The sequence below is a fragment of the Dendropsophus ebraccatus genome, chromosome 11, assembly GCF_027789765.1.
Source record: "Dendropsophus ebraccatus isolate aDenEbr1 chromosome 11, aDenEbr1.pat, whole genome shotgun sequence".
In the NCBI taxonomy this organism is placed as follows: Eukaryota; Metazoa; Chordata; class Amphibia; order Anura; family Hylidae; genus Dendropsophus; species Dendropsophus ebraccatus.
Genome location: NC_091464.1, coordinates 14,692,236 through 14,713,234, shown reverse-complemented (window position 1 = coordinate 14,713,234; position 20,999 = coordinate 14,692,236). Strand labels below are relative to the sequence as shown.

At 46.3% G+C, this 20,999-nt stretch overlaps 1 pseudogene; it reads right to left on the bottom strand.

Annotated features, from left to right (window-relative positions):
• Nucleotides 1-293: 293 nt before the first annotated feature.
• On the bottom strand, nt 294-498 carry LOC138768320 (small nucleolar RNA U3; annotated as a pseudogene).
• Between the last annotated feature and the right edge of the window lie 20,501 nt (nt 499-20,999).

Genomic DNA, 20,999 nt, shown 5'->3' with positions numbered 1-20,999 from the left:
ATGAATTTGTAGAGGGTTTACTTGGATAGTGACTGAAACCTCTAAACATTAGTTTGATAAGAAGGCATTTTTAAACATATTTCTTTAAGTCTAAACAAAAATGCATCAATGTGTGGCTTTTTTATGAGCCTACTTCCCGAAAAACAAAGATAAGAAAAAGGGATAAGCGAAAAAGAGTAAAGCGTAAAAAAGGAAACGGGAAAAGAAAAACACCTGTTAAAAAGCTTCAGCAAAAGGCTTTAACATCTATTAAGCCTTTCACCCAACAAAACTGGGACTTTTGACCAAACCTCACCACTCTGAACAACCTTTCTTCATCTACATTTTTTGAAAAGAAGGGCACAGTCATCAAAAGCAGACAACCACTGCTGAAGAAAGAGTTGCCGACGCACTTTATGCTCAGAAGGGAGCTCTAAAAGGCATCGTAGTTGAGAGTGAGCTTGGACTCTTTATCAAAGGCTCTTCACCCTTCAAAACAATCCTTGAAAGCACAGTCCTAAAACACTACCGATTACAGACTGTTTTTGGCTTAAAGGAAAGAAGATACCATTGCACGCAGAAAGAAAAGAGTTAAAGAGAAGAAAAGCAGTCATGACCTGCCATTCAAATGCAGGCAACCACTGCGCAAAATAGAGTCGCCAACTGACTTCATGCTCAGAATAAAACTCCACATCTCATCATAGTGGGGAGTGAGGAGAGCGCATGCGCGCGGGACTCATGCCGGACACGCGCCGCTGAGCTCCGCTCCACGCCAGCTGCCTGCAGCTGATATAGGCGATTAAACACCCAACAATCGTTCAGGCCAGGTGGCGGAAGATACAGGGGAGCCTCAGGAAGAAACGGGGGTCGCAGATGGCGACTAGAACGGGGAGAAAAGGCGGCACTCAGACCCGGGCCCATACTGCCTCAGTGACGTCACAGAGGGGGATGGAGCAGAAGCGAGGACAGCCGGCCGCCGCCATTAAGAACCGCATGGCGCAGCTCAGCTCCCCACGATTGCAGCAGACGGCCAGGTCGGTAGAGATGAACACCCCTCACCCCAGAAAACCCAGTCCGGCCTCAGATCTCTTTGGGGACCATTCACAGGCCTCATCTATGGATAGAGTTATTGCTGAACTTCCGTTCAGCCAATCCAGCCCAGAAACACAGGAGGCTGATGATAACATAGCGGATGAGTGTCCCTACTACAGCTACTTTATACTCTGGGGATAAAATCCTTATTGCACGTTTCACTGTACTTTTACAACAAGAACTGGAGAAAACATGTGCTAAAATCACATCCGAACTGAAAGCTGATTTTCATGCACTAGGGGGCCGCATAGAAGCTATTGAGAAAAAAGTAGACTCCACTATTGCAACCATAAACCAGCACTCACAGGAAATAGAGGTCTTATCAGATCAGCTGGAGGAGGCCAACTCTAAAATAGAGGATCTAGAAAATAGGTCCAACAGAGATAACTTCCGCATCAGAGGCCTACCCGAATCTGTGACTGATGTGGAGGAGGCCACTAAAGAATTACTACACCAACTTTTACCCGACATGTCTGATCACTATTATGACTTAGACAGGGCTCACCGAGCTCTTACGGCCCCCAGAGCTGATGGCCTTCCCAGGGATATAGTGGTGAAACTACATCATTACGCCACTAAAGAGAAATTGTTGCGAGGAGCGCGAGATGCACCTATACAAATATACGCTGATCTTGCTCCACGGACCATTCAGCGGAGACGCAACCTTAAGCCTCTTTTACAGATTCTTCAACAACGGGACATTCGTTATCGCTGGGCCTTCCCACTCCGCCTGGTGTTTCTATATAAGAATCGCACACACAGTTTCACCTCCCTCATGGAAGGAGAAGGGGTGCTGGAATCGCTGGGTTTGCTGTCTAGAGATTCCCCACATTCTTCTGAAGACACAGCTCCAAACACGGATCCTGAGAGGAGACGCCTTCCCATCTCGCCGCTGTGGAAGAGAGTGGCCAGAGCTTCCCCTCCATGATTTTAGTTCTGGACATAGTGTAAATGGGTTCCAGTTTACCTAGCAATGATGGTTACGGTTGCATATACTTGTTTTCCTCTAATTCGCTTTATTGTTTTCTTCCCCTTCTCCCCTTCCTCCTCCACGTTTCTGTATATATAGGTTGTTATTTGACGGGTGGGGGTGCTTCATATCGGGCTGTGGTGAGCTGGAGTGGAACAGTTCTTGCGCTCTCGACGACTTCTAGAGGGGTTGCCTGGACTGGTACTGGGGGAACTCTATCTCGGGGTCCTTGAAAGGGGCCTAGGCCCTCGGTCTTCAGAGACCTGTATGACTAAGGATGTGTGGTGGTTGTTTTGTCTTGTGTGGTCCCAATGTCTTGTCTTGTCCCCTATGTTTGTCCCGGCTCGAAATTACTCTTACCCTCGCCCCTCCCCCTTGTATGACAGCTCAATCGTGGGTTTAGCCAAACATGATGGCGGATAATTCGGTATTTCGGGTGGTAACACATAATGTACAGGGGCTCAATAGCCCAGTTAAGAGGAAAAAAGCCTTTAATATTTTTAACTCTATGCGAGCTGATGTAATATTTTTACAAGAATTGCATTTTTCAAAAGACTCTAATCCTAAATTTATGCATAAACAATTTCCCTTGTTTTTCCTCTCTCTAGCAGATGAGAAGAAGAGAGGAGTGGGCATATTTTTCTGCAAGAAGGTGGATTTTGTATCAGCGGGCACGCATTGTGACTCAGACGGTCGGTATTTGCTGGTTACGGGCACTCTTCAAGGCTCCCCGGTTTCCTTCCTATCCTATTACGCTCCTAATACGGGCCAAGTAAAAAATTTTCAGGACATGTTTCGGACGCTTTCCCCTCACTTTGTGGGACGGCTTATATTTGCTGGGGACTCTAATTTGGCATTAGACTTCACTTTGGATAAAAAAGCAGGGGAAGTCCCCAAACGTAGAGCCCCGACCAAATATGGCCTGACTCTAGCCAAACTATTTAACTCTTATGACCTGATTGATGCCTGGCGGTCAGCTAATCCCTCTACTAGGGATTATACTTACTTTTCAGTAGCCCATTCTTCATATTCCCGAATAGACCACGTCCTTCTCTCCTCTCAACTTTCCTTTCATTTAGCTTCCTCCAAAATAATCCCCACCCCCTGGTCTGACCATGACCCAGTATTGGTAACTTTAGAATCCTTCTTGTCTTCTCCAACTAGGCTACCATGGCGACTTAATGAATCTCTTCTATCTAATCCCATCTTATGTGAAGAAATATTGACTGAGCTGGGAGCCTTCTTCCAGATTAATTTAGCTTCAGACACATCTCCTTTTATAAATTGGGAGGCACATAAAGCTTGCTTGCGGAGCAAACTTATTAGCAAAGCCTCTAAAATGAAGAGGGAAAGGGAGGCCATCCTGAAAAAGAAACAAATGGAATACGCGTCCTTACTCGCCCAACATAAACGTGATCCTCAGGCCAACGTTCTTCCGGCCTTAGAGGCTACTCTGACAGAGTTGAATTTGAGGTTGACTACAGTGGCGGAACGCAGCCTTAGATGGACGCAATACCGTTTCTTCAGCCAGAGTGACAAACCTGGTACGCTTTTAGCTCGAAGGTTAACACCTAGGCCTAAGTTGTCTTCCATTCCAACTCTGAGATTAGCAGATGGCACCACCTCCCAACACCCTGACCGAGTCTTAGACACATTTCACGCGTTTTATGATTCACTATATGCTAATAGTCAGACCTTTAATAAACAGAAGGCAGACGAACTATTCAGAGATATCCATTTGCCTTCTTTATCTACTACACATAGGGACCTTATGGCCGCTCTCTGGAGGAAGTGCTCTCAGCCATTAAGGCCCTTAAAGGGGGTTCCCCCCCCAGGTCCTGACGGATTTTTAAGTCTGCATTATAAGAAATTTGCTGATATACTGGCCCCCCATTTATTGGAGTTCTTTAACTGAAAGCGTTTATTTCTGTGATTCCAAAGCCGGACAAGGGCCATGCTTATTGTGAGAATTTTCGTCCTATTTCGCTTATTAATGTCGACTTGAAAATCCTGACTAAAATTCTGGCTCTCCGTATGAATTCCTTTTTGGAATCTTACATCCATGCCGACCAGGTTGGTTTCATCCCCAATAGGCAGGCCTCAGACCAAACAAGGCGGGTAATGGACCTAATTGCTCTAGTTCAGTCCCAATGGGCCCCCACTTCCTCTAAGCAAGATATTTGTTTATCTCTGGACCTACACAAAGCTTTTGATTCACTAAACTGGGAATTTCTTTTCTATGTTCTTGAGCGTTGGGGTTTTGGCCCTGGGTTTTTAACGATTCTGCAGGGATTATATTCCGCTCCTTTTGCTCAGGTCAATATAAAGGGTCACTTGTCCCCACTGATATCGGTTAGACGGGGTACACGCCAAGGGTGCCCACTGTCGCCCGCCTTGTTTGTTCTAGCTATTGAGCCCCTGGCCCACCTAATTAGGTCTAACATTAACATTAAAGGGATAGAAGTAAGGGGAATACAACACAAATGCGCATTATATGCGGATGATATTTTACTCATGCTCACCTCCCCTTTGACCTCCCTCCCTCCCTTTTTGCGGTTAACTTTGTAGCGATGAGACGCAAGCTTAAATCTGACCTAACCTCTTGGTCAGCTATAAATCTTTCTTGGTTTGGTCGCATCGCTGCTATTAAGATGACTCTATTGCCCAAGATCCTATATCTGTTTAGAACGGTGCAGATAGATGTCCCCTCTTCATTCTTATGTTCTTTCCAAAAAGAGATCCTAGCTTTTGTTTGGGGCCCTCGCCACTGTCGAGTTGCCAGTAGAACTTTATATACAAGCAAGACGAATGGGGGTCTGGGGTTACCCAATCTTACTAAATATTATTATGCGGCCCGCCTTGCATCAATCGTGGTCTTACATAGAAAATCGTCTCGCCCTCTGTGGGTTGACGTTGAGCAACAGGCTTGTCCGAAAGTGCTAATTGATCTCCTACCATGGATGCCACTTATTTTATGCCCACTCCTCTCCTCGACGCTGGCTCTCTGGGATCGGCTTCATAAGCCCTTCAAATTTTTATCATCGCATACTCCTGCCGCCCCGTTATTTAATAACCCGGAGTTTCCCCCAGGGATGCAGCCTAGGCAATTTCAGTGGTGGATGGATAGAGGCCTTTATAGAATGGGCAATTTTCTCTACCATAAAGGGATCCGCCCTAAAGATCATTTTGTCTCAATTTACAAGTTGCCTCTGGGGGAATACTTCCACTTTAATCAAATATCTAATTTCTTATCCTCAGTGAAGGAAAGAGCAACTGATGTAACGTCCACCACAGCCTTTGAGAATCTGCGTATTAACTTTGCTAATAGGGGCCATGTGTTGTCTATCCTGTACGCCATCCTCATATCATCACCGGATAAACTAAGCTATATGGTGCAGTGGGAACGTGATCTGTCGGTGTCTTATTCCACCCGTGAATGGCAGGATATGGTTCAACAGACAGCCAAGATCTCCATTAATGTAGCACTAGTAGAAGCGAACTATAAAGTACTCTTAAGATGGTACCTGGTACCTGTACGTATAGCAAAGATGGTGCTGGATTATCCCTCTAACTGTTTCAGACATTGTGGTGCGGAGGGAACAATGTACCACACATGGTGGACCTGCTCGAAAGTTAGAAGATTTTGGCGTAGGATTTTTAACATGTTATACTCCCTGACCCAATGTAATGTATGGATGTCACCCGGCTATGCTTTACTAAAGTTTGCTGCCTTTCTATTCCTAGCCGCCAAAATTGCCATAGCTCTTTCTTGGAAAAAAGCAACAGTGCCAATGGATTTGGTTAAATCTAAGCTCAACTGGATAATGGTCAATGACCGACTCCATGCCATTCTTAATGATAAGGAAGAATTATACCATAAGGTCTGGCAGCCCTGGATGTCATATTTAGACCCCACATCTACTGGATGCTGGCCTCCTTAGGTGGAGGTAGTTGCGAGGACTATCTGCTTCCCCTTTCCCTACCCTCCCTCTCCCTTCCTCGTGTCTTTGTCTTATTTTTGTTGGTGTGAGTGTGCTTGATATATATTCTGTGTTGATTCTAAATGTTTTATTCAATTAAGGGCGGGGAAAACCGTCCTCCTGTTCTTCTTGGTCTTGAGATCCCATGTAGACTTTGCCGAGACCATTGGGTACTAATTCTATCATGGGACGTGATGTGATGTTACTTATTGATGATGATAATATTTCTCGCCCATTATTCTTTGTCGGCCTACTGTTAGGCCTTGTTGTTACGCCTCTGTTAGGCTAATTGTATGCGCACATATAAAAGAAAAATCTAATAAAACTCTTTGAAAACCATAGTGGGGAGTGAGCTTGGACACTTTCAAGTACATTTCTCCCTTCAAAGACTATAGAAATGATCCCTGAAAGCACAGTCCTAAACCCTGAGAGTTTCGGGTTTTTACCAGCCTTGATGGAGTATCCTTTCCACTATACGAGAACTCATTTTGGAACATTACAAGTTTGACTTTTGAAACAAGACGTTGGCGTGAAATGCCAATGAGAAGACTATTTTATGAATTTGTTGAGGGTTTACTTGGATAGTGACTGAAACCTCTAAACATTAGTTTGATAAGGAGGCATTTTTAAACATATTTCCTTAAGTCTAAACAAAAATGCATCAATGTGTGGCTATTTTATGAGCCTACTTCCCGAAAAACAAAGATAAGAAAAAGTGATAAGCGAAAAAGATTAAAGCGTAAAAAAGGAAATGGGAAAAGAAAAACACCGGTTAAAAAGCTTCAGCAAAAGGCTTTAACATCTCTTAAGGCTTTCTCCCTTCAAAGACTATAGAAATGATCCCTGAAAGAACAGTCCTAAACACAGAGGGGGAGATTTATCAAAGGGTGTAAAATTTAGACTGGTGCAAACTGCCCACAGCAACCAATCACAGTTCCTCTTTCCTTTCAGCACTGCCTAAAGCTGAGCTGTGATTGGTTGCTGTGGGCAGTTAGCACCAGTCTAAATGTTACACCCTTTGATAAATCTCCCCCAGAGAGTTTAGAGTTTTTGCCTTTTTTTACGGCCATCTGCATTGTTGTCCATAGTATTTTGTGCCAATGCAGTAAATGGGTTGAAATGGGATGTAAAATACAAAGGAAGGTCTTGCACTTCTCTTTCTTGTTGGATCCTTTTCTGGTTTTGACACAATAACTACAGTGGTAGTATTTCCAAAAATTTCCTTCTGTTATTGAAGCAAAATTGGTGCTCTGCTAGAGTCTGTGTGAGGCAGCAGATTGCCAATCGGACTGCATGTTTATATGTAAGAGACCTTTGTCTGTCGGAGAAACTGATCAAGACCCCTGAAGTTATTGTACAGCTCTTTTGATCTTTCAGTGACAGGTACTTCTCTCTGCCACAACCAGACCTGACCAATACCACCATACCCCTTCCCAACCTACTCAAAAAGACACCAGACTTCCTGGCAAGTCTGAATGGGAGGTGGGAGACTAAAAAAAATAAAAACAAAAAAAGTTGTTTCTGTTCCCCTGCTCCCTGGTTTTATTCCCCTGCAAGGTGCTGCCCTAGGCAGTGTCAGACCGGCCCACCAGAGGACCACAGGATCCTCCAGTTGTCCTCCAGCTTTAGAACCTGCTCTAACACTGCCTGTCTTGTTGTTTCTCACTGGTTCTTCATTGGTGGGCCCCAGATACCCCTGTCCAATATTGGCCCTTGGCACCAGACTACTGGTGCCTAGTGGTTAATACAGCCCTGTATATACGGCCATTGGTTGATGAAAAATTTACTGTGTGAAGGAGGCCTTAGGCTGTGAATATTTATTATAAGGAAAAAATACAATAAACTAAAACTACAGAGGGATCTTTTGGATGCTTCATATTCTATATTATGGACAAACCTCAATACTATCAGTGTTAGTGAGCAGAAGAATAACATTTCTCTACAAATGGTCCTACAAATTGAATCTATATAAAATCAATACAATCTTTTAAATATTAATCGTTCTGTTTTATCACTGTTATTATATAATGGCTTCATTTCTCTTTCAGTTTCATTTCAACAACCAATCCCATTACAATTTATTTATTGTTCAGGTTCTCATTCTAATCATGGTCACAGCACTCTCAGAAAAATTATTGGCTCAGCATTTCTGGGCAGCAGTGCGGAGCACTTTCAATTTCACTTCCTACACTTTCACTGCCATCTGTTGGCCAAAACCTGCATTGCAGGCACATTGTTCATTTTTTTAAGTTTGTGTAACGTTAGAACGGTATACACTACCAGCCCTATCCTAATGAACACTACATCTGTAAAAGTTCAGGGCTAGGAAAACCCAGATATGTAAGTTGAGGCTCATGCTGCCTTAACAGTAGAGATGATCGAACATCGGAAAATCTTAGGTTTTATCGATCTCGAACCTTGTTGAACCTTCCGTATTTGATTCCTGATGCCTTCCCGGTCTGTGGGGAAAGAGGAGACAGCCCGGGTACCGCCTGGAAAACAGGGATACAGCCTAGGTAATAGGCTGTATCCCGGAATTCCAGGTGGTACCCGGGCTGTCTACTCCTTCCCCACAGACCGGAAAGGCATCAGAAATCAAATGCGGAAGGTTCAACAAGGTTCGAGATCGATAGAACCTAAGATTTTCCGATGATCGATCATCTCTACTTAACAGTAAGAGTAATGTATAGAATGATATACAGTCTATGAGACATCCAAACTCTTAAAGAAAAGCTAACAGTACCAAATGGAAATGAACAGACACAGCAGTACTTCTGTCCATTCATTTTCGTGATTGGCAGGGGTCTCATCCCCAAGACCCCACTGATCAGAACCTCTCATATGTCAGTAAAAATGCCAGAAGATTAGGAAGTGACAGTTAGGGTCCTATTACACTGAGCGATTTTTCACGATAAACGATCGCAAACGAGATTGTTTATCGTTAACCTGAAATCGTTCACCATATTACGCAGAATGATAATCGTTAATTATGATCGTTACTATGATCGTTATTGCGATCGTTACTATGATTGTTTATTCCTTCTGATCCCAGAAAAACAATGAACAATGTGCTATTACACTGAACAATTAGTGAAAAAACGCGGAACATGACCGAACGAACGTAGAATTAAAGCAAATGTTTAACGATAATTTTAGGTTCACCTCTAAATAAACGATCAATGAAATACGAATGATTTTTCGATCGTTGCCTGCAATTACACAGGACGATTATCGTTTAAATTTGAATGATTTAACGATTTTTCGCACGACAATCGTGCCGTGTAATAGGGTCCTTAGGCTGGGTTTACACTACGTTTTTGCAACCAGTTTTTTTTTTTCATACGTTTTTGCAAAAAATGGATGGAAAAACGGATGCATTCGTGTGCATCCATTTTGATCCGATTTTTCCATTGACTTCCATTATAAAAGAACGGATCAAAAGTGATCCATTTTGTTTTGCTTTTTTCAACATACACAAAAACGTAGTTGGCGTCATTTTTGCTTCCTTTAAAAAAAAAAAGGAAAACACAATTGCATCTATTTTTCCATCCATTTTTCCATCGTTTTTTTGCAATAAATAAAGTTTGTGTGGATATATTTTGAGGGTCAGAACACAGCTTGCTTGAGTGAGTGAGGTGGTCCAGACACAGCTTATTCCCGGTGTCCTTATGTGGAGTACTCATGTCTGGAAGTGATGTCATTCTGGGTGTATGCAGGGTGGCCATTCGCGGTCCTGCATGATTCCAGGGATCTATCATTTCATGACTACAATGATATCTGTTTGTACAATATTTTAGTTCAAACCCTTTTGGGTGCTGCAAATATTCAAATACTTTCCCCACTCTCGGCATCGTGTTGATACATAATGCCAAGTGAGGGTATGTCCACACTAAAGAATCCTGGCAGACCACCCGCTGCGGATTCTGCAGCTCGTCCCCGGGCATCTCTGCTGGTCCCATAGGCTTTCTTCTATGGTTTGGCAAATTCTGCTGTCCACCAGAAGAATGAACCCGCTCATTCCTCGGGCGGACGGCGTAATCTGCTAAACCATAGAATGAAGCCTATGGGACAAGCGGAGTTTTCATTGTTTCATTGTTTATAATGCGTAAACAATGAAAAAAACAGTGTAATTTAAAATACACAGCCCACGTGAGCATAGACAATGGGGGACTTACGAAGACCGGCGTATAAGTGCGCCGGTCTTATATTAGGCCCTGCCCCCTTCCCACAGCAGGATTCAAGAGGCAGACGCTTCTTAGTGAATCCAGCCGGGCGCCCGAACCTGCACCCGGCGTACGAAATCTACACCTGCTTCCAGCAGGTGTAGATTTTGATCATGATTTACACCAGTGAGCAGGCGTAAATCATGATAAATGAGGCGCGCGAGGAGGCCACACCTCCTCCCCATCTTGTCACGTCCCCCAAGCTCCCCCATCGGGCAATCGGGAGGCTTACACCAGGGAGAAGGGGCGAATCTGCACCTTCTCCCTGGTGTACGCTTCATAAATCTCCCCCAATGTGTTTTGTCGCTCCTCCCAGTGTCTTTCTCAAGTCCTAACTGGATGGAACAGTGCAAGGTTTAAATGTTGACTGAAAGAATATTCATCTCACAGAGCATCTGTCGCTGCCATTAAACACATTATTGTCACCACACAGGAATTGGACGCCATCAGTTAGAGTTTGAGATGCCTAAATCTTTCATTCTAATGGCCAAAGAAGATAGAGCATCTTTAAGTTTATCTAGGGTATGGAGAACATCAAGCTAGGCTTTAAAGTCATTGGTTAGACTGGGGAGGTTGATTTGGGATAGGCATTGGGATATGTCCGCTGAGGGGGTAGTGAGATGTAAAAATTCCTATAAAACCAAGCAATTGTGTTGAGAATATCAGTGCTCTGTCCACGCTGATCGATAGGCTGATAGCTAGAGGGTGCCTGTAGCACACACCCCCATTCGGGGGCACAACAGGGGGACATTATTATTATACATAGGGCACAGCCGGAGACATTATTACTATGTGGGAGCACAGCAGGAGGCATTATTACTATATGGGGACACAGCAGGGGACATTATTACTATATGGATGGCACAGCAGGGGGCATTATTACTATGGGGGCAGGGGACATTATTACTATATAGAGGGCACAGCAGGAGGCATTATTACTATATGGGGACACAGCAAGGAACATTATTAATATATGGGGGCACAGCAGGGGGCATTATTACTATATGGGGTCACAGCTGGGTACATTATTACTATATGGGGCACAGCAGGGGGACATTATTACTATATGGGGCACAGCAGGGGGCATTATTACTATATGGGGCACAGCAGGGGGACATTATTACTATATAGAGGGCACATCAGGGGACATTATTACTATATGGATGGCACAGCAGTGGAGCATTAATACTATATGGAGGCACAGCAGGTGATATTATTAGTATATGGAGGGCCCAATAGGGGGCATTAATACTATATGGAGGGCTCACAAGTGAAGATATGAGGAGGGCACTCACTGTCTTGGTTCACGTAAACTTTATTTTCTTTGCATCAAAACAGATAAAAGTCCAATATTCGTGTGTAGTTACATCTGACAGCTTCCCACGCCAACACCCTCTAGCTGATTGCTATTGGCAATCAGCTAGAGGGTGTTGGCGTGGGAAGCTGTCCGATGTAACCACACACAAATATTGGACTTTTATCTGTTTTGATGCAAAGAAAATAAAGTTTACTTGAACCAAGACGGTGAGTGCCCTCTTCATATCTTCACTTGTTAACTATTTGCATATGTACTTGGTTTCTAAGAGTGAGGTGCACCCCTAGTTCACAATTTTTCCTTGTAGTGGTTACTATATGGAGGGCACAGCAGGGGGGGACTGCCCCTGTCACTCACACTGAAACGCGGTGGTTGCGGCATTTAAGGGGTCAATGACACACTGCAGCGTGATCACTGCAGCCTGTCATTAACGGTGAGGGTCAGGCTGCTCACTGCAGCCGGTCCCCACCTCCTATGAAGCGTGCGCCGCTCCAGAGCGCGCTTCATAGCACAGGACGTACCGGTACACCCAGGGTCGTCTGGGGACAGTGACCCATGGCATACCGGTACGTCCTGGGTCGTTTAGGGGTTAAGGAGCTACGTATCAGGGTGGTTTGGTGATCTCCCCACTGGGAGGCGCATCTTGTCAACAGGTTTCCATCCTTGGAAGGCTATCTGGCTATTCCTGTGTTTTGAGACACAACTGAGGCTCCACAGACCCCTTTTTTGCATCTTCATATTTTATAGGGGGCAATGTATCAATGGAGACTCTTGAAAGAGTGCTCCATTGGATTTTTTCCGCTGAGCTCAGTGATTGTTGTGTTTTTTGGTCAACTAGTCATTGCTCCTGTTAGCCAGCCTTCTCTTTGTGGCCCACAACTGAATGTGAAATGAGGGGCTACATATCAGGATGATTTGGTCCTCTCCCCACTGGGAAGCCCTCTATGGTAACAGGTTTCCTTCCCTGGAGGGATATTCCTGTGTTTGAGGCTCAAATTTTTTAGGGGGCAATGTATTGCTCCTAAATGAGTACTCCACGGAATTTTTTTTCCTGAGCTCAGTGATTGTTGTGCACAATATTTTAAATAGAAAAAGACCGGCACAGCAGGCTTATTAAAACGCTTATGGGGAGCACTATGTGCTTAGCTGGACTTTATATACAGACCAATTGTCTATTCACGAGTGGGGTGCTCAGCTCTATGGTAGCTTTAGAAAAGTAGTCACAGTTCATTCATAGAAAAGTAGAAATGAATTGGCACTCACCACTGTATACGTGCAAAAAAATCGGTGCTTGTTTATTCGTCCATAAATGGCAGACAAATTTTCTCAGCAGGTAAGAGAACCTGTAATCATCATGAAGTGTTGGCGTCTTACCTGCTGAGAAAATTTGTCTGCCATTTATGGACGAATAAACAAGCACCGATTTTTTTTCACGTATACAGTGGTGAGTGCCGCTTCATTTCTACTTTTCTATGAATGATCAGTGATTGTTGTGTTTTGAATGTTAATAGTAAGTACAAACCCGAGACCTCGTACACAGGTGTCAGAGCGGAACATGTGGATACTAGTGATGAGCGAACATGCTCATCTGAGCTTGGTACTCATTCGAGTATTAGGGTACTCGCTACTTGACGAGCATCTTGTAATACTTGAGAAAATCTCATCATCCATTTCCTGTAAATTTCTGTGCTTTTTCTCAGCCAATAAACATGCAGGAGACTCTTTGGTACATTCTGTGATCACGTGGGACCCATACATCTCGATAGCATCGATTGGTTGGCCAGATCAGATGACCCTGCCATATAAAAATCTCGGCCGCCGAGGCTCGGCTCACATGCATGCTGGAAGAGATTAGGGACAGAGCTACTGCTGGTCAGGGAGAGCTTAAGGAAGGGAATTAGTGTTCCAGTAGGCAGGGAATACTAGCGAAACAACCAAACAGCCCTTGTAAGGGATTCAAATCATTTTTAAACTATATTACTACAGACTGCTGGCTGGGACTTGCAGTGCAGCTACCACGATTTCACCAGCACACTGTGGTGACCGGCAGCTGGCAGAAAGGGGACATTAGGTGTTACATACAGACCGCTAAGAAGTGCTCAGTACTATTTTATTGGGCCCTCTACTATATTTTCTGATTTCTGTATATCTTACACAAGGCATGTCTAAGTTCACTACTGCTTGCACAGTGTAAAGGGGGTGTCACAGAGTGTGTATAGGTGCAGCCACCAACAGATTGTATCCCCCACAGCTTATGCCTAGAATTTGGCATAATGGTGCGATTAGGCAGCCTCAGAGGCATCCATACATGCTGCCCCTGCTGTTTCCTGTCCATTTCAGTTGTGTTTCCATCATTTTCTGAGGTTGACAGGTTTTCACACGACCTTCCCTCTACCGAACTTGGGTCCCCTGCAAAAATTGACTTCAATGGGGTTTGTTACTCAAATATCGGGAAATACTCGTCTCGAGTAACGAGCAATCGAGCATTTTAGTACTCGCTCCTCACTAGTGGATACTAATTAACACCTATATTACTTCATCTAAATCAAAATGTGATATTTGCTGTAGAAGTTTATGAGTCAAAATTTATTTTTTTTTTTTTGGGGGGGGCAACACTCATAATTTGCAATTTCCAGTTTCCAGACTTTTAAATTCCATATTTCTTTATTACTTTTATTTGAATTGCGCATCTTGTTAGTCAGCAATGCACACGCAATCTCCAGTGACTTAAAACTAAAATGTGAACATTTCTAACATGCTGGAGTCTGAAAGAAAATGCTGCATATTTAAAATTTGCATTAAAATGATACAATTAAGTTTTCTGATTTGTAATCAAGAATGATTCTCTAAACACTGGAAGGCAAGCTAGCTCAGACTATGTAATCCGCATACAATCCCAGTCTGGTAATATGAGCAATATGAAATGCAAGTACCTGCTCAGCAGTGAAAAAACTATTCATAGGTACCACTTTAAAAAAAATTTAAATGGTGATGTCACGCCCCAACTCCCAGAGGGCTGTGTCTGCTGGAGAGGATGATGGCAGGGGGACACTGAGGGACACAGGGCACTGGAGGGACACTGAGCATCCCCCTGCCATCATCCTCTCCAGCAGCCACAGCCCGCACAGCTCTGGGAGTCGGGTCGTGACATCACCATTTTATCCAGGAAGTGACATCACCATATTATCCAGGAAGTGACATCACCATGTTATCCAGGAAATGACATCACCATGTTATCCAGGAAGTGACATCACCATGTTATCCAGGAAGTGACATCACCATGTTATCCAGAAAGGGACATCACCATGTTATCCAGGAAGTGACATCACCATGTTATCCAGGAAGTGACATCACCATGTTATCCAAGAAGTGAAGCCTTGATGCAGTAGTAAGTGCAGGGGGGAAAAAAAAACACTTTATAAGCATTTCCTGTAATAAGAGTATATTGGGGATTTGTATAACTTTTGGGGGGCAATACAATACTTTAAAGGGGGAGTGCAGTGCTAAACATTTATTCACAAAATAACACACATTACTAAGTTATACAACTTTGTAATGTGTGTTATGTAAGTGAATGGCCCCCTTCCGCGTGTACCCCACACCCTGGAAGTGTGGTGCAGTATACTTACTCAATTGCTGTCGTTCCCAGCTGCCATCTTGGGTCGATAACTATGCTCAGCCAATCGCGGCTGAGCAGCTGATGACGCAGCAGAGGGGGGCCGGCATGAGGGACGTATGGAGCGGTACGGCCGGCCTCCCGAAGATGTCGTCATTGTCCCAAGATGGTGGCCGAGGGTCCACAGTAATGCGGTGAGTATAATGCACCACACTTCCAGGGTGGGGGGGAACTCGGAGAAGGGGGCCATTCACTTACATAACACACATTACAAAGTTGTATAACTTTGTAATGTGTGTTATTTTGTGAATAAATGTTTAGCACAGCACTACTCCTTTAATAAAATTTTTTGCCAGACTTCTCCTTTAAAGAGTCACTGTCATTAAAAATTACTTTTTACATATTATGAGACATTTCAAAAGTTTCTTTCTTTCTTTCGACTGGTGTCTTAAAGTTATACAGATTTGTAAATTACTTCTATTTAAAAATCTCAAGCCCTCCAGTACTTATCAGCTGCTGTATGTCCTGCAGGAAGTGGTGTATTGTTTTCAGTCTGACACAGTGCTCTCTGCTGCCACCTTTGTCCATGTCCGGAACTGTCCAGAGCAGCAGCAAATACCCCATTGAAAACCTCTCCTGCTCTGGATAGTTCCTGACATAGACAGATGTGGCAGCAGAGAGCACTATGTCTGACTGGAAAGAATACACCACTTCCTGCAGGACATACAGCAGCTGATCAGTACTGGAAGATTGGAGATTTTAATTAGAAATTACAAACCTATACCTAGACTTGCAATGTCTGGCAATGGTGGCATGCTATTACAGTTTACACTTAAAGGGGTATTCTGAGTTCAACTGATATAGTTATACTTAAAGGGCTTGTCAAGTTAAATATGTTTGCAAATGGATTACTTTGATAATCTTGCCTCCTTCTCCTAATATAGTTTCTTTCTCAGCTCATTGTCTAGGTTACCGACCACCTCTCTGCTCTAAGAGCAATGGTCTTGCTGGTATATCTACAACAATAGTTTGTGTGTGTAATATATATATACTATATATCAATAAGCCAAATCAGCGCTTCTAAGACTTTTTCTACTGGAGCTTCACCCAACAGACAAAATGATGCCGGACCACACCAGATTGACTAAGGGAATGCTGGGTCCTCACCATCTATGATACAAGTCAATGCAAAAATAAAAACTATTGCTCAGTCTCCCTCCATCTGTCTCCTAATCTCTGTATAAATTTGATGCCCTACAAGTGTAACTATGTTAGCTAAGGTGGGAGTACCCCTTTAAGTTCATTGTTATGCACGGCAGAAATTCACTTTTTCTGCTTTAACGTTTGTTCAGTTCCTGGCATCAGTTTTAGTTGCTGCCAGTGAATAGGCCCCTTGCTGCGTCTAGTTTGAAGTGATTCTGCAACCTATATAATGGTTCCATTTATTCATTTTCGGTGTTGAAGATGTTTCTTGATTTGTTTGTTAGTAGGAACTTCCTGAGCTTTCCGTCATGTCCAGTGTCTCATTCTCTAGTTATACTGTTTTATATGGATTTATATGGTTTGGTTTGCATGGAGGACATGTGTTATCTATGTTTTCTCCCATCTGTCTCATGCTGGTTTCATGTATATAGTTAGTGCTCTGCTGCTATGTGATGCTGTGTCTTGTTATAGCTGTCTTGTGTGAGTTTTTGCCTTTTGTATTGGAAAGTTCTGCCTGTAGAGCTTTCTAGGCCTGCTGTCATAGGGTGTTTAGTGTGTTTTTTAAAAAAATTTTTGTACACTGTCTTTGTTTGATGATCGGAATGATTCGGAACATTTTCGAACATGCGAATGTATGCAACTCCCACCAATTTGAAAGAGCTGTCACGGCCGCAGCGGCGTCCCGCGTTCCGGGCCGCCGCCGCGACCGCCTCCTGCCCCATGCAGCAGCCGGTGTCCATAGTCAGGGACCCGGCGCTGCTATTACTTCGGCCCCGGGGGGCGCCTCACCTCTCCACGCTCCTGTCTCTCGCTGTGCCGGCCGGCGCGCGCGTCCCCGCCTCCTAGGGCGCGCGTGCTCCGGCTGTCTCAGATTTAAAGGGGCAGTGCGCTCCTAATTGGTAGTTGCACCCAATCACTCCCCTATAAATCCCAGCATGCCCTGTCCCTTGTGTTGGAGCCTCTACATGCTTCCCATAGCGTTTGGCCCAGCTCCCTGTTGTTCCTGATTCCTGTCCGCTACCTGGTCCCTAGTCCCTGTTCCTGATTCCTGTCCGCTACCTGGTCCCCACTCCTTGTTCCTGGTTCCTGCCTCCCCGTTACACTTTGGTTCCTGTGTTCAGCCTGTCACGTGCGGTCTCACCTACAGACCATTGCCAGTACCATCTCCTGCCTACTGCTCCTGCCACGCCTCGCCTGCCGTCACTAGCAACCAAGCCAGGGGTAGCGACCTGGGGGTCGCCTGCCGCAGCAAGTCCATCCCGCCTTGCGGCGGGCTCTGGTGAAAACCAGCGGCCCCTTAGACTCCGCTCCCTGGTGAGGTTAGTGCCATCCCTAGTGACGGTCCAGTGGATCCACTACTCCAGGCGTTACAGTAGGCTCCAACCATGGATCCCGGCGAGGTGCCTGATCTCCGTGACGTCGCCAGAGTGGTCGCTCAACAGGCGCAACAAATCTAGAAACAGTCGCAGCAGATCCAGCAACTCACTGCCGCCTTACAGCGCACACCATCTCCTGACGCTGTTTCTACACTCCGACTTGCTCTCCCAAGCAAATACTCTGGTGACTCCAAGTTGTGCAGAGGATTCCTGACTCAGTGCACCATGCATATTGAACTTTTAAGTAGTCAGTTTTCCACCGAGCGCTCTAAAGTGGCTTTCATCATCAGCCTATTGGAGGGTAGAGCCCTGGCCTGGGCCACGCCACTGTGGGACCGTGATGATCCTGTTGCTGCCATTCTCCGGGCCTTCCTATTCGAGTTTCGCTCTGTCTTTGAGGAACCTGCCCGTGCTTCTTCAGCCGAGACTGCTCTCCTCAACCTCTCTCAAGGGAGCTCCTCTGTTGGTGACTACGCCATCCAGTTCCGTACCCTGGCGGCTGAATTGGACTGGAATGAAGCCGCTCTAATAGCCACCTTCAAGAAGGGCCTATCCAGTCAAGTGAAAGACGTGCTTTCCGCCCGAGACCTACCTACCTCCCTGAACGAACTCATCCTACTGGCCGCCAGAGTTGATACTCGTTTTTCGGAGAGGGAGGAGGAGGTTCGGCATGAACATCTACTAAGCCGTTCCCGTCGCCATCCCCAGCTGGCGCCGGTTTTCCAGAATCCTGACTTTCCGATGTCCCAGCCCTCTCCTGATATTCCTATGGAGGTGGAACGGGCTCACCTGACGCCTGATGAAAGAATCCGTCGTCTGGAGTTGAATCTCTGTCTCTATTGCGGTGGTTCAGATCACTTTCGGCTGAGATGTCCCCTACGTCCTCAAACGTCCGGAAAATGCTCGCACCTAGGTCCGGTGGGACAGGTGTCCCTAGGTGTGAATGCCACCCTTCCAAGTCTGTCTATGCCAGTTTCCATCCAGACTCCCTCAGGACAAAATCACCAGACTACTGCCTTTCTCGATTCTGGGTCAGCAGGCAGTTTTATTGCGGCTACATTGGTCCAAAGATGGCAGCTACCCGTGACCCGCCTAGCCAGGCCCCTGACTATCTCCTCGGTCACGGGCGAAATTCTTACCGACCGTGTGTACTACCAGACCGCACGTTTAGTCCTCCAGGTGGGTCCTTTACATCAGGAAAAGATATCCTTCTACGTCCTGCCCCATTCTTCCCCCACCGTTCTCCTGGGACTCCCTTGGCTGCAATTACATGCCCCTAAGCTGGACTGGAGAACCGGGGAGATTCTCAGTTGGGGTCAGGACTGTTCCAGCCAGTGTCTCAAGTCACCTCAGCACCTCACCAAGCACTCTATGTCCTCTTACCACCGGGAGAACTTACAGAAGGATCTCTTCCACAAACCCACATCCCCTTGCCACGTTATATCTCCTGATCGTCTAGTACCAGTCGTCACCTCTACTCTTCGGAAAGTACCCCCCGGAAAGACCCATGTTCACCCTGCGCTTCAAAGAGGTATTTTGAAGTGGGGACATTCCTCATTGGAGGCCAGGCACTCTGGAGTCCGTAAGACCGGCCAACGGATCTCCCGCCACTACTGGTGGTCCAGTCTGTTCCAAGATGTCAAAGACTTTGTGGCTTCCTGTGCCATCTGCAGGCAAGAAAGAGGGGGAGGCCAAAGGGGGGGGGTACTGTCACGGCCGCAGCGGCGTCCCGCGTTCCGGGCCGCCGCCGCGACCGCCTCCTGCCCCATGCAGCAGCCGGTGTCCATAGTCAGGGACCCGGCGCTGCTATTACTTCGGCCCCGGGGGGCGCCTCACCTCTCCACGCTCCTGTCTCTCGCTGTGCCGGCCGCCGCGGGTCCCCGCCTCCTAGGGCGCGCGCGCGCCGGCTGTCTCAGATTTAAAGGGGCAGTGCGCTCCTAATTGGTAGTTGCACCCAATCACTCCCCTATAAATCCCAGCATGCCCTGTCCCTTGTGTTGGAGCCTCTACATGCTTCCCATAGCGTTTGGCCCAGCTCCCTGTTGTTCCTGATTCCTGTCCGCTACCTGGTCCCTAGTCCCTGTTCCTGATTCCTGTCCGCTACCTGGTCCCCACTCCTTGTTCCTGGTTCCTGCCTCCCCGTTACACTTTGGTTCCTGTGTTCAGCCTGTCACGTGCGGTCTCACCTACAGACCATTGCCAGTACCATCTCTTGCCTACTGCTCCTGCCACGCCTCGCCTGCCGTCACTAGCAACCAAGCCAGGGGTAGCGACCTGGGGGTCGCCTGCCGCAGCAAGTCCATCCCGCCTTGCGGCGGGCTCTGGTGAAAACCAGCGGCCCCTTAGACTCCGCTCCCTGGTGAGGTTAGTGCCATCGCTAGTGACGGTCCAGTGGATCCACTACTCCAGGCGTTACAAGAGCCAATGAACGTTTGGGGAAGGAAAGGCACATCAGGTAATGTAGTAGCCATGTTCACTACTGGCATTACTGTGGTTGGCTGTAAGATTAGCGTCATTATGTACGTTACGTACATGCTATAAAAATGCGACTCTGAGGCGAATTTTCTCACAGTCTTTCCTGATTCTTGTGCCGTTCAGTAGGGAGAGTGAAACGAGCAGGGACAGCAGCTGAATTTAGTTAGGCAGAAATTTTCACAGTGGTAGTGTTAGGGCCACCCTCTCTCCTACAGCTGCAGCAGCCGGTGTCCATAGGCAGGGACCCGGCGCTGCTGTTGCTTCGGCCCCGGGGGGCGCCTCACCTCACCGCGCTCCTGTCCGTCGCTGTGCCGGCCGTCGCTGTGCTGGCTGTCTCAGATTTAAAGGGGCAGTGCGCTCCTAATTGGTCCATATGTCAATCACTCCCCTATAAGTTCCAGCTCTGCCCCCTTCCAGGTGTTGGAGCCTCTACATGCTTCCCATAGCGTTTGGCCCAGCTCCCTGTTGTTCCTGACCTTAGTCCTTGCCCGCTGCCTTCCCATTGTTCCTGAGTCCTGTCCGCCACCTGCGAGCATGTCTACAGTCCTCTGCCTGCACTATCTACTGCCTACTGCTCCTGACACACCTCGCCTGCCATCACTAGCAACCAAGCCAGGGGTAGCGACCTGCGGCGGGCTCTGGTGAAAACCAGCGGCCCCTTAGACTCCGCTCCCTGGTGAGGTTAGTGCTATCGCTAGTGACGGTCCAGTGGATCCACTACTCCAGGCGTTACAGTAGGCTCCAACCATGGATCCCGGCGAGGTGCCTGA